This window comes from Microtus oregoni, unplaced genomic scaffold (assembly GCF_018167655.1).
Source record: "Microtus oregoni isolate MIOR12 unplaced genomic scaffold, Mior012 000021F_ref0000039, whole genome shotgun sequence".
Lineage (NCBI taxonomy): Eukaryota > Metazoa > Chordata > Mammalia > Rodentia > Cricetidae > Microtus > Microtus oregoni.
The window spans coordinates 28381809-28395715 of record NW_024543080.1 but is presented as its reverse complement, the minus strand read 5'-3'; the positions used below and the strand labels follow the sequence as shown (position 1 = coordinate 28395715).

Sequence of the window (13907 nt, the reverse complement as noted above, 5' to 3'; positions counted from 1 at the left end):
GGACTCAGCATTCTCTCTGGGCCCCATGCTCCTACCCCCCCCTGCAATGTACATGTAAATAGAAAACTAAAACTAAACATTTTGGGGTGGATAGGGAGGTAGGGAGAGCCGGAGCGGGTGTTGAGGGAAATATGATCAATATATTGTAGTTAAGAAAAATATTAATAAAATTAAAAAACAATATTTTTAAAAGAAAGAAAATAGTATACCAAGTGACAGAAGACCTCATGATACAACTTCTTATTGTAAAGCATCCATATTTATGAAAGACGTTGATGAGACAGAAGGTAGGTTGTCAAGAGAGCCGAAGTGGCTAGTAACGGACATGGGATTTTCAGGGTGAAGACCAGGTCCTGAAAGACCTGCACTGGTGATGTCACAGCTGTGAGAGCACGCGAAAGCCCCCTGGGCTGCCGCGTTAAATAGGTCCATTGCCCGAAAGCCCCCCACCCCCCAGCAGTCACGCTAAATAGGCGGGTAGCCGCGTTAAATAGGTGCATTGCGTCCTGAGAAAGTTGTTACTTTAGAAAGCTGTACAATCAAGTTGTTCAAGTGCAAGAAAACTGGCCGAGTAGCCACTGACCACCCGCCCTCAAAAGAGAGGCTCTCAAAAGTGTGCCCACTGACCACCAGCCCTCAAAAGGAGGCTCTCAAAGGTGTGCACATGACGGCTTTGCTCTACCATTCTTCCAAGGAATGAAATTCAGGCACACTGCTTCGTAAGCTGTGAGGCTCAGGTTAGATATTCTCCCCCAGTCTCATTTCAGACTTATAAGTAAACACCACGCAGAAGAAAATCGGAGAAGCCTCTACTTTGATTCTATTTTTGGCTGGGTGAATGGCTAAGGGTCCCAGCTCAGTCATTCTCACAGGGAATAGAAGTACAACCAAAGGCTTTTTCTGGTCTGTGTTTGCTCAGCAGCCCAGTGTGACCTGTCCCTCCAACCCCTATGGTGTCCCTGTGCATTCGCTGACGGTGGGGACCAGTGGGGACGGGAGACCAGAGTCAGGGCACTTCTGTGGTAACTGGCCTCTAATTTGCGCCTCAGTCAGAAGTCCCCTTCCTCATCTTTCCTTCCTGTCCTTCTCCAGCCTCCTAATCTCCCATCAACGCTGCTCTCCAATATTCCTAAGAGACCGACCACACACAGCAAACACATGACCAAGACATAGAAAGAAAACAGGCTTTGGAGATTGGTAGGCACTTAGTCCAAAACCATGGTACTCGGTTATCTTAGGCAAACCTCAGACGTCAGAGCTGCCCAACAAAGACCACAGAAGACCCCCAAACAATGCTAGAGTTGCCACTCTGAGCTGGAGGCTGAGGGCACATAACGGAGTCCCACATAGTGCCGGCTGATCAGCTGCCTGGAGACAGCAAACGTGATCGGTGATGAGGAGAGATAGAAGCCATGATAGATGGCACCCTAGAGGAAGCGTAGGCTGAGGAGATGCGAGACCTCACTAGGACAATGTGCCACCTCATCACCGACCCTCCTTCATGGGTCACCAGGTTATAGCCATACCGAGTGACACTCAGCACAAACTTAATTTGAGTAGGAAATGCAAAGTCTCCTCAGTAATTATGTTGCCGGGCAGAACGGAATGGTAGCTGCTGAAGGTTTGGGTATTTTGCCGTTTGGTTTAGTTCTTGAGACAAGCTCTCAGGAAGCTCTGGCTGGCCTTGGATTCTTGATTCTCTTCCTAAGTCCACCTACCAAGGACGGGGATTACAGTCGCGTGCCGCCACCTCCCCCAGCTACAAGGACTTCTCCAATGAGGCCATCTTGTTGACATTGGTTTTTTTCTGGGTGAATTTCTCCAGTATTCTTCTCATTGCAGGAATGAGATAGTCATAAACGGGCTCCCCCCACCCTCCAGGTGAGAATAAGAAATGATAATTTCTCAGGAGAGACAAGGCTCCTCTGTGTACACTTGCAGAGTCAGCAACGCCAGGACAGGACAAGGACCAAGGTGGAGCCTGTGGCACGGGATGAGAAGATTACTAAACCGGAGATCAATAGCATCCGCACAGAGAGGACCCTTGAGAGGCAGCTTACATTTGCCACCTCCCCACCTCCGGGTCCCCAGCCCTCTTCCCATGCCTGGAAAACACAGACACCACCAACGTGTACAGTGTCACGCAAGCAAGGAAGCATGTTCTGGGAACAGACAAGATGAAGGAACAAAACTGTTTGGCATGGTGGCACTGTAACCCTGCTTACCCACAAACCAAGGCAGGGCTAGCAGCCGGAGACAGAGCTTTGAGTTCTCATTTGGTCTACGTGAGCATGTAACAAGCCCAGTTGGTGTACTGGTTTATTTTTCTGGTCACTGTGATCAAATAACATGTGACAAGAAGCCAACTTAAGGGAAGAAAGGTTATTGCTGGCTCACAGTTTGAGAGCACACACACGTGCATGCATACACACACATACACGCATTAAACAAATAAAATGTAATAAAATTAGTTAAAAAAAGAAAAATAAGGCTCCACTTTGCATAAGAAATGTAAGTATTTACTAATTTATACAAGAAATTCTAGAATGTACAAATCAAAGTCAAGAGCTTTCCCCTCCAAACTTGAAACTAGCTTTGTTTAGTCTGCTAATGTATAATGGGTTGGGGCCACAAAATTGAAAAGTGAGCACTCTTTTAAATCACATCCCAGGATACAAGTTCCTAAAATTGTTTTTTGTTTTGTTTTTTGAGACAGGGTTTCTCTGTGGCTTTTTTGGTTCCTGACCTGGAACTAGCTCTTGTAGACCAGGCTGGTCTCGAACTCACAGAGATCCGCCTGCCTTTGCCTCCAGGGTGCTGGGATTAAAGGCGTGCGCCACCACCGCCCGGCTAAATTCCTAAAATTGATGACGATTCTGGGACCACCAAAAATCCTGGGCTTCCTTTTAGTGATGCAAGCCAGCAAGCCTGGGTACAGTAAACACTCAGTGTGATGCTGGGCTTGTGATAAGACTTTGTTCTCTAGCTCCTTGGGAGGCTGACACAGGAAAACTGGAGTTCAGAGCCTGCCTAGGTAATACAACTAAACTCCATTTCAAAAGCAAGCAAATAGCCAGGCATGGTGGTGCACACCTTTAATCCCAGCAGAAGCAGGTGGATCTCTGGGAGTGAGGCCAGCCTGGTCTATGTAGTGGGTTCCAATACAGTCAGAGCTACAGAGCACCACTGTTTCAAGGCCTGGTAATGGAGACGAGAGGGGTCAATTGCCTAGCATTCACGAGACCCTAGGTTCACCCATCTGTACCACATTGTACTAAAAAAAAAAAAAAAAAAAAAAAAAAAAAAAAAAAAAAAAAAAACACAGATTTTCATTATAGTACAGGGTGTAAATTTATTATAACTTCAATCTCAGATTAAGTCCTCTTCCACTCTGTGGTACTATATCACTCTGTGGTATTAACACTTCATACTTCAATACATTCAATAATACCAAATAATAAATACATTAAAAGTGGGGACTGTAACACCAAGATTAAGGGAGTAACGACTTCAAACCACCACCACTACAAAAATAAAAAACAAATTGACTAAAAAAAAGTGTGGGGGGGGAAGCACACAGGAAAGTTAAGCTGATATCGGAGCATGGGAATCCGGCATATTGACAAGACGACACCGTTTGCTCGAGTTGTCAGGTCTGTATGAAGACAGCAAGGAGAAGCTTCCCTACAGACCCGGGAGGGACCTAAGAATGCCACCCTGCTAGATTGCTTCACCCAGTTGTTCCCGTTACAGCCGATTGCAGACGTGTCCGGCGCTGTGGTAGAATTACAATTACAATTACCCAGGGCTTTGTTCTTTCTCAGCCTTCATTCACTCATTCCTTCAACTTCTCTGTCTGCTAGCACCCAATAAGAGGCTGATTTGAGCCGGGCAGTGGTGGCGCACGCCTTTAATCCCAGCACTCGGGAGGCAGAGACAGGTGGATCTCCGTGAGTTCGAAGCCAGACTGGTCTGCAGCGCAAGTTCCAGGGCAGGCTCCAAAACTACAGAGAAACACAGTCTCGAAAATTAAAAATTAAAAAAGAGGTTGATATGAATCAGAATATGAAACCTATATCTGGGGACCACCTAGCACCCCATACTGGCTCTACCCTACAGGCCAAAAGTCGTGGCTCATCCCTGCTGGGGCCCCAGAGCTTGGGTAAACTTGAGAAATTTTGATGAACTAAATAACACATTTGAGACTTCCTAGTTCAAGCCTCATTTCCTGTTGGCGACCTACCCAGTACCTGGCAGTACCAGGGGAAATATAAACTATTTGGTAGCTCATGCTATCTATACTGTGGCAATAGGACTAGTGGCCAGCACATCAGACATTTTTCCGACAGAAGATTCTGGGTGGTTAGACTCAGAATCCTTGAAATAGTACACCTGTCCTGGTGGAGGAGCTGGACTCATCCACGCCTTCCATGAACGTAGGAAGAACACATCTCCAGTGCCATTTAGCACACTATTAAATACTTGGCTTTTCTTAAGACTCAGTGGAAACTAGACAGGTGACTCCAGTGTTAAGAGCACAGCGCCTTCTGCTCCTACAGAGAATCCTAGTTCTATTCCCAGCACCCATATTAGACAGACAGCTCACAACCATCTGTAACTCCAGCTCCGGGGGGATCTAGCGCCCTCTTCTGGCCTCTCGGGGCACCCCACGCACAGGCTCAAGCACACATGTACATGCAATTAAAAATTAAAAAAAAGTATTCAAAAGATGTTTTAAAAGATTCAATTCATGGTCACATAAGAATCAAATGAAACTCTAGCTACGGTGACCCGTTTTTTTTCCTGTCGTTTAGTGCTTCCTCTCCAGGGGCAGTGTGCGCTTTCCCATCTGCTCCTTACTCAACCACAGTCACCCCACATGCTACACACATGCATACGTGAGGACTTAGAGGGCGCAAGAGCGGGCGCACGCATTTTCTCTCCCTCTCCCCATCTCTCCACCGCCGCCCTCCTGCTTCCCCCAGTGTGGTTTTCATCTGTACAATCTTGAACAGGAAAATGGTCCGTAACAAACACCCTGACGCCGTCCAATCAGCACACCACAGTGAGTCTCCACCAAGGTCAAATGCGTTTTATAAGAGTTCCTGATACCCTGGGAGGCGCCGCTGCCTGACTTGTTTCTTGGGTTACAGGGGTGAACGGGCCATGTTGGACACGCCACCTGTTGTACTGTAATCACGCTGACACTTTTCCCACGGCAAATGATATGTCCTTGCTGCTTTGTCCACAGAAAGGAGGACAGAACCTCACTGGACGAATTGAGCCTGCTCGGAATTGAGGGGAAGTCAAGCATGAGGAGGAAGTGAACTGAACCCCACCCCCTACCACCCCCAGCGTTGCTAAGAAATGTTTGACCCAGCTAAGACCATGCCTTTCCAAGTGGTTGGCTAGGAGGGTGGAGTGAGCAGAGAGAGGCCAATTACTGCACCTGAAACAGAAACCCTTTGATGGCACGGAACTTGACAATGTTAGCATTGGTTAAGCCTGGAAACCGGGTGGGGTTTTTACCTTGGATTTGGAGCCAGTGGTTAAAGACTGGTATTTTTTTATCTCCCCCGTCCCTTTTTCTACTCTCTCCAGTTTTGAAATATGCACTTTAAATAATTGAAAATCAGAGTGGGAAGAAAAAAAGTAATAGAGTAATGTGTGTGTCTTTCAGGGCAGGGGACCTCTCCCCAAGGGTGCTCACAAGGCAGAAGATGGTCACAGAGAGAGATTCTGCTGGTGTTTAGGGTAAGGGGCGCTGTGAAGAGAAAACAGTCTCCAGATGGTGGGTGAGAGGAGGCTTATTGATGAGCAGTGGCGAGGTTTGCCTTTGAAGGAGGGTCCAGGCCAGTGGTGAGTACCAGCAGTCCAGAAAAGATACAGACAATTCGAGGGTTTGAAAAGTCCTAGCGGTGAACCACAACCAGGTGGTTAGAAGTCTTCCCACAGGGTGGGAGAGCTGGCTCAGCAGGTAAGAGCACTGGCAGTTCTCCCAGAGGACCCAAGTTCTAGTCCCAGCATCCACTGGGCACCTCACTACAGCCGTAACTCAGTTCTAGGGGATCTGATGCCCTCTTCTGCCTTCCAAGAACACCAGACACACAAGCAGATAAAACATATATGCATGTAAAATAAATTAATGACAATAATAAAATTCTACTCAGAGTCACTGCTCTCTCCTGTCCCTCAGCTTGGTGCTTAGTGACTGTCTTACAGATTTACAAACAGGCGCATGTTAATAATGCTGGAAATTTTACCTACAGAATACATTATACGTTGCTTCTGAATATTCTGGAAATCTGTGTAAGCCATAGAACTCAAGAAAAGCCAAAGTAGAATGGTAGGCTATCATACACACACACACACACACACACACACACACACACACACACACACGACGGCTAGGGCTTCCTTATAAACTATTGAAAGAGGTGGAAAGAGGGATATTGAAAACCTCACGCCTGTGACCATCATCTTGTGATGGGTGGAACCAAGCTGTCCAGATTCTGTGAAGATATCCTGTGATTTTGCATTCCATTTTCAGAGCTCAGTCCCATTAGTGGGATTCTCAGGTCAAGCACTGAAGTTTCTCATGTGTAAGGGTGTTGACCTCCACATAGAGACTTCAGCCTGGGTTCCCAAGTCTTTACTAAAAGGGTCTTCTTGGTTTTACGTGTGTATGTGTTTTTAAAATGTATTATTATTATTATTATTAATGAAAAATGTTTGGAATAGGAGTAGAATTGGAGAAGGGGAGATTTTTGCCTTGTTTGGGGTTAGAAACAAGAGTACAGAGAACCATAAATGCTTATACTTTTGCCTAGAATCTCAAGGTTGTCATTTTTTTTTTAAGATCAGAAATAAAACAATTCCAGTACTAAGTTGCCTTTTTCATCCACGAACCAAGTTCAAAGAGTGTAGAGGAGGCTGACCATCCAAGCCCCCTGCCTGCCTCTCCCTTGCTGGGATTACAAACCGGCGCCATCTCCCAGTCAAACACTGTCTGGGCACCACCACATTCCTGTCTGCTGTCTGCAGGTCAAAAGTGGGTATCAGATACCTGAGACCTGGAGTTATAGGTGGCTGTGAGCTGTCATGTGGGTGCTGGGATTGAACTGGGGTCCCCTGGAAGGGCACAGAGTTCTTAACCGCTGAGCCGTCTCTCCAGCCCCCCAAGACATACACTGCCTCATGTGTCCTTTCCATAGAGTACAAGGCAGAGGAAACAATTGGGCTCATCTGCAGGAGGAAGCCGAGCTTCGGTCTGAACTTATGGTTATCTGCAGCAGTTTTCTCACTTAAGCTGCAAGCCACGAATTTTATTTAGTGAATTAGACTGTTTGTACTTCCTCCTCTGCCTCCCCACCTCCAATTTTGTGATAAGGTCTTGGCAGAAGTCAAAATGGGCAGGGCATGGTGGTACAAGCCTTTGATCCCAGCACTTGGGCAGCAGAGGGAGGCAGATCTCTGTGAGGTGGAGGCTAACCTGGTCTCCAAAGAGAGTCCCAGGGCCGTCCAGGACTACACAGTGAGACAAACAAAACAAACATACAAACAAAACCCATATCAAATTAATAAGATTTGATTACTAAATGAATCGCTCTGAACCTCTCCCCCACCCAAAATACTGTCATTCATCTAACTGGTACACATTTCGCTCAAATTCCTCATTTCTGCCACAATTATTTAACTTCATCTTCATCACAGTTTTTTTTCTAAAAACTGATTTATTTTTATTTTAGGTGCATGTGTGAGTGCCTGCATGTGTGCAAGCATATCCCATGTGTGCCGATTACCCACGGATGCTAGGATATCATCGGATCCCCTGAAACAAGGGAGAGTTGTGAGCCACCATTCGGGTGGTGGGAATCGAACCTGGCTCCTCCGAATACAGCAGTGTTCTTTCCCACTGATCTTTCTCTCACTGAGAACAATAGGTCAGCTCCGGGATGAGCAGGAGGGCTTATTTCTAAATGAGAACTGTGAAAACTGAAACAGCCCTCTAAAAATTCCTTGTATCTTTGGGTTTCAGAATAAAACCAAAAACTCCCCCCCCCTTTTTCCCTTGTTTTCTTGGGGTCTCACTTTTTAGCCCAGGCTGGCCTCCATCTTACAATGAGTAATCCCTACTGCTTCAGCCTCCTAAATGTTAGGATTACAGGCGTGAGCACCAAGCCTGGCTAAGACTCTTATTTTTAAACAACACTGGACTGCCAGGTGTGGTGGCACACACCTTAAATTCCAGTACCCAGGAGGAAGAGGCAGGTGGGTCTCTGGGAGTTCAAGGCCAGCCTGGTCTACAGAGCGAGACCCTGTCTAAAGGGGTGCTGGAAAAAAAGATGCTCCATCATCATATAAGCGAGCACCTCCGAATAGTTAATTTCTCCATTAGAAATACACTCTCCAAATCACTATTTTTCCGAATCTATTTTTCCTACAGTATAAACATTAGAGTGCTCCAGAGAAGCTTAACCCTCACAACAGCTGAGGGAGTAGGCAAGAATAGAGGGAAGTTTCTCTAAATCCCCGGCCTACAGCGAGGAAGGCCCAGAGGTGAATCGGGTCCTCACCTGGCTATGTGTTCCCTCAATAGAAACCACTTCCTGCCATTTCTTTATTCAAATTCTTACATAGCACAAAAATCGCATAAAAAGTGGATTCTTGCTGGGCGGTGGTGGCGCACGCCTTTAATCCCAGCACTCGGGAGGTAGAGGCAGGTGGATCTCTGTGAGTTCGAGATCAGCCTGGGCTACAAGAGCTAGTTCCAGGACAGGAACCAAAAACTACGGAGAAACCCTGTCTCGAAAATTCAAAAAAAAAAAAAAAAGTGGATTCTCGTCGAGGGTGGGTATCCTTCCGTCTGCCATCTTCATGCAGAGCTCTTGCTTTCTTAGGCATCAAAACAACCACAGAAAGGGCACTCAAATGGCTTGAATTTTCTTGTTAAACAAGGAAAGATAACCAGTTCTCTAAGCCCAACACTTGGGGGGCTATGGCAGGAGGACCATGAGTTTGAAGCCACCCTGAGTTCCAGGGTGAGTGAGATTCTGTCTTGAACAGCTAAAGCATGGGCAAGCAGGTGTTTCCTGTGCTCTTACTGAAAGAAGCATTATTGGAAAAGCAGAATGAAATTCTTGTTTGGTCTCTTCCCAGAGTTTGCATGTGCAGCTGACATAGAGAAGGTACTCATTTAACAGTGGTTAATTTAAATGTTGGGGTTTCACATTGTTAATGGAGGGAGAGGCCACACGGACCAATATTCAGTCGACTGAATTCACCATTTAGGAGTCCAGGTTCATTCATGGTCACAAACTTCCTTCTAGGAACCCTGTTGGAAAGGAAGGCCAGCAAACATCACTGGACTCCATCGGGGTGCCAGAATATGACACAGCAAACACTACCTCAGCAATGCCCCCTAAACCTACCCCATGTTAATATATTTATGGAAAAAGTTAAGTGTCAAACAGAAAAGGCCACTGTAACTAGGGCAAAAGTCCCGGCTGCTAACTGGCTTTTTACTATAAAAACCAGACTAGAAAGGCAGGAGGTCAACCTTGGGGTCGATGACTTTTAGATCCCACCAACATCCAAGGTACCTCGCTGGCTGCCTGACAACTTGGAGATCATTCTGGTCACCAACCGCCTCTTTTATTACTTGGCGACCACTTGATTTCAGTTCTGCTATTATCCCAAACACAGAGATGAACAAGAAACAATTTAGAGGCACCTCTGCCATTTCCTTCTCAAGAATCCTAAAATTAAAAGAGTTCCTGGGGGCCAGGTATGGTATATACCTGCAATCCCAGTTTCCGGGAGGCAGAAGAGGATTGCCAAAAGTTCAACGCCAGCCTCAATTACATAGCAGGGAGCAGGCCAGCCAGAGCAACACAGCAAGAACTCAAAATATCAAAACAAGGGATCTGGAGAGATCCCTCAACAATTAAGTGTGTTGGGCACTGCTCTTACAGAGTGTTGTGAACCTCCATATTGCATACCACAACTGTCTGTAAGTCCAGTTTCAGAGAATCTGATAGCCTCTTCTGGGCCCGCTGGTACCAACTATACACATGGTGTACAGACATTTATGCAGGCAAAACACTCATACATAGAAAATAAAAATAAATCTTAACAAAACGAGGGATGGGCAGAGGGCTCAGTAAAACGCTGCTTACTGTGCTGCATGAGCACAGATGTTCACCCTAGAACCACGTTAAAAGGCAATGGTAGAGGACTTCTGTGATCGCAGTGCTGAAGAAGACAGGAGGATTCCTGGGGCTCACAGGTCCACCAGTCTAGCATTTTCAGCAAGACTCGGGTCCCAGTGAGAAACCCTGCGTGGTGGCTTGAATTAGAAATATCACCTATAGGTTCGTGTATTTGAACACTCAGTTCCTGGTTGGTGGCCCTTGTCTCCAGAAAGTTGTGAGACTTTAAAGAGGAAGCATGTCCCTGGGGGGTGGGGCTTTGAGGGTTGTTGTGCCCTCCAATTTGTTCATATTTTGTATATATATGAGTATTTTGCTTGAATAACAAACGTGTTCTATGAGGGTACGATACATGTTCTATAGAGGCAGCAAAGGCTGCTGGATCCCCTGGAAGAGAGTTACAGATACTTGTGAGTTACCATAGGGTAGAAAGTCCTCTGCAAGAACAGCAAGTGTTCTTAACTCCTGGATTTGAGGTTTTTTGTTTTTGTTTTTTTTTTTAGCCTGGCCCTACTTCCTGCTCCTCGTTCCGCTTCCTGTGTGATGATAAAATGTAAGCAGGCAGCTTCCTGCTTCTGCTACCATACCTGCCTGTTACCATGCCTTCTCCGCCTGACCTTTGGTCTCTATGTGTAAACACACACACACACACACACACACACACTCTTGGGGGTCATCTGACCCATCTCCTACCCACACACACACTCTTGGGGGTCATCCGACCCATCTCCTACCCAAGGAGCTGCCTTTTCCAGGGTCCCCCCAAAGAGGTCACCGGTCCTGTTGATGAACAGGCCCTCTGGTCTCATAGCCACTGACCCTGGTTTTCCTATAACCCTGCAAGTTAAAGGTTAATTTTAAAGCTGGATCTAACCCAGTATCACATCTACGTCTGGTTACAAAGAAGACATCTCTTCATCAGGAGGGTGTGGTTGGGTACATCAAGACTTATAAGAAAAGTGTCCCAGGCCTCCTGCATTGACCTCAAATGGAATGATGAAGACAATGGAAAAACACTGCTTTCAGACCTGTGCCAGGTGACATGGTGGGCATGGGAGCACTTGTGGGAAAGCAGGGAACCAATCACCTGCCGGCTCGGGGCCTTGGATTCCCCTGTGATGGGAAGGGGTGAATGATCCCAAGCTAGCAAAGTTGTATGCGAATTGGGGATGGAACACACAGAGCACTTGGTGCAGTGTCTCATATACAGTCAGTGCGTGCACAGTGAGTTGTGTGATCTGGTAAATGCTGACACAGCTCACCACACACTGTGTGGGTGGCAGTGGGGGGCCATCGAGAAGAGCTGGGCTCCGAGGAGATGGAAAGTCTGCAAATCAACCCTTTTCCTAGTTAGAAATATGATCTGGATTTCTCTACTTCAACCTTCTAGAGCTAAAGATGACATTTTTAAATATTGCAAGACTAAAACAAAGGGTAAACATGGAAATTGAGAAATTGATTTTTAAAAAGATGTGCTTTATTTTAAAATTGAATTTACATGTGTATCTGTGTGTGGGTATATGGTGAAGTTGCCTACCGAGGCCAGAAGAGGGTGCTGGGGTTACAGAGTGCCGTGAGTCCCTTGATGAGAGCGCTGGGAACTGAACTTGGGTCCTTTAAAGGAACCACTGAGCCACCTCTCCAGGCCAAGAAAAAAAAACTGTACAACTACAAGATGTAATTCCTAGGGTTGTTCATAAAGTTAAAGATGATTTATTCAAAGCAAATTAATGATTTTTAAGTGGTGCCCATGAAAGGTTCTTTACCTATAGAGAAAAGAACAAAGCCCTTGTTGAGAGAATGTGGGCAGCCTTGCCCTTTCTAGAAGTGACCTGAAATATCCAACGGAGGCACTAACAGAGGAGTTTCAGGGATTCCACCCACGAAGCCTACCTGGCCTCACTGAAAAGGTCACTCCAACACATAGGCTAGGTTAATGCAACATTGAAAACATGATCTATCATTTGTAGTTAAGAAAAAAATACTAGAGATGGCTGTTCTTACAGAGGTCCTGAGTTCAATTCCCAGCAACCACATGGTGGCTCACAGCCATCTGTAATGAGATCTCGTGCCCTCTTCTGGCCTTCAGGCAAACAGGTGGGCAGAACACTGTATATGTAATAAATAAGTAAAATCTTAAAAAAAAAAAGAAGAAATAATAATTTGAGGATAACCGACAAAAAAGAAAAAAGAAAAAGGAAAAGAAAAAAGTCTGAGAAAGCAATGCTGTCTTTTGTTATTCTAAGCAAAAGGCCCCTGGACAAGAGTCTGGTATCTCTCTCCCTAGAATGCACACTGCTCTCAACTCTACTCACTACCACGGACCCTTGGGACCCTTGAGATCGAGCCCAGCGAGCAAGCCTTTTGTGAGTTCGCCTTGGAAGCATTTCCTCCGGTTCCACTTTAAAACGCGGGACTTTGGCCTCGCAGGAAAGTCATCAGCAACCTGCACTTAGCTCGCTTACCTTTCTTCCTGGGGTTATTCTTTGTCTGTGCATACCAAACTTGACCTTACAGTTGCTGAATATGGGGTTTAGAATACATAGCGTGCATATGGAAAAGTCCTGAGCAAGGGCTGGTGAGATGGCTCAGCACAAGGTACTTCAGTCAAGCCCGTCGACCTGAGACCGGTTCCCCAGACCCCAGCGGTGGAAGGCGTGAACTGACTCAAGCTGCCCTCCGTCCTCCACACGTGTGCTATGGCGTGTGCCCCCGCCCCATGCACACACAAATAAATGAATGCAGTAAGAAAAATTCATAAGCAAAACAAACAAGTTAGAACCCAGAAAGACTTATCTTTAAAACAAATGAATTACTGAAGCGAGGGAAAGCTCAGGCCAGTGGCTGGCTTTCTATCAGAGGACCTGTGCATTTGTACAACTATGTAAAGGTCTAGCTTGCACGTGGTTGTACAAGTTGGGTATGCCTACGTGGCAGAATAGTTTTCAAACCTGTTTTGAAAAGAAAAAAATCTCCCCAAAACAGAGTTCCTCTGTGTACCTGGCTGTCCTGGAACTTGTTAGGTAGACGACTAGGCTGGCCTTGAACTCAGAGATCACTTGCCTTTGCTGGCCTCAAAGGCATTTGCCACCACATCCAGCTGGTTTTGAAATCTTAAAGGGGAGGGGGGGGTATAAGAAAAGGTTAATCTGCTTTTCGAAGGTTACATCAGAGCAGTTGAATGACTGGCTTTTCCACAGAGGTAGCGGTGATCCATCGCTCCCTGGAACTAGGTCATTTGACCTCCATGGTTGTTAGACCAGAGCCCTATCTGCCTGCCCAAGCACACAAAGCTAACCCAGAAGCTTTAGCAGAGGGGGAAGCTTCCTCTACACTGGAAACCGTCATCTCTCTCAGATCTTTTACAGTGGCTAGAAACTGTTCAAAGAGCCCTTGGTTTCATTCTGCCAGCAGCAAAGGCAAAAACTGACTCGGATCACCTTCCGGCAGAACGGATGAAATTCTCACCCATTAATCCCGACCTCACACTGCCACCCCGGAAGGGCCCTTTGGCTCCATATGCCTGCTGTACTTCATATATTAATTATATCGTGACACCATTCTCCAAGAATCGACACCCACTTTTTCGGTGCTGTACTTTTTCAGGATTTCCTCTTTCCTGTTTGGATTTTATCCACAACCGTAAGTATCCATGTCCAGCATAATCGCAATGACAATTGATCAAAAGTATACAGT

At 46.2% G+C, this 13907-nt stretch overlaps 1 protein-coding gene across 6 annotated transcripts in view; it reads right to left on the bottom strand.

Annotated features, from left to right (window-relative positions):
* Positions 1-13907, bottom strand: part of Rbm47 (RNA binding motif protein 47) — a 135325-nt gene that overhangs the window by 47976 nt on the left and 73442 nt on the right. The gene's annotated exons all lie outside the window — the stretch shown is intronic.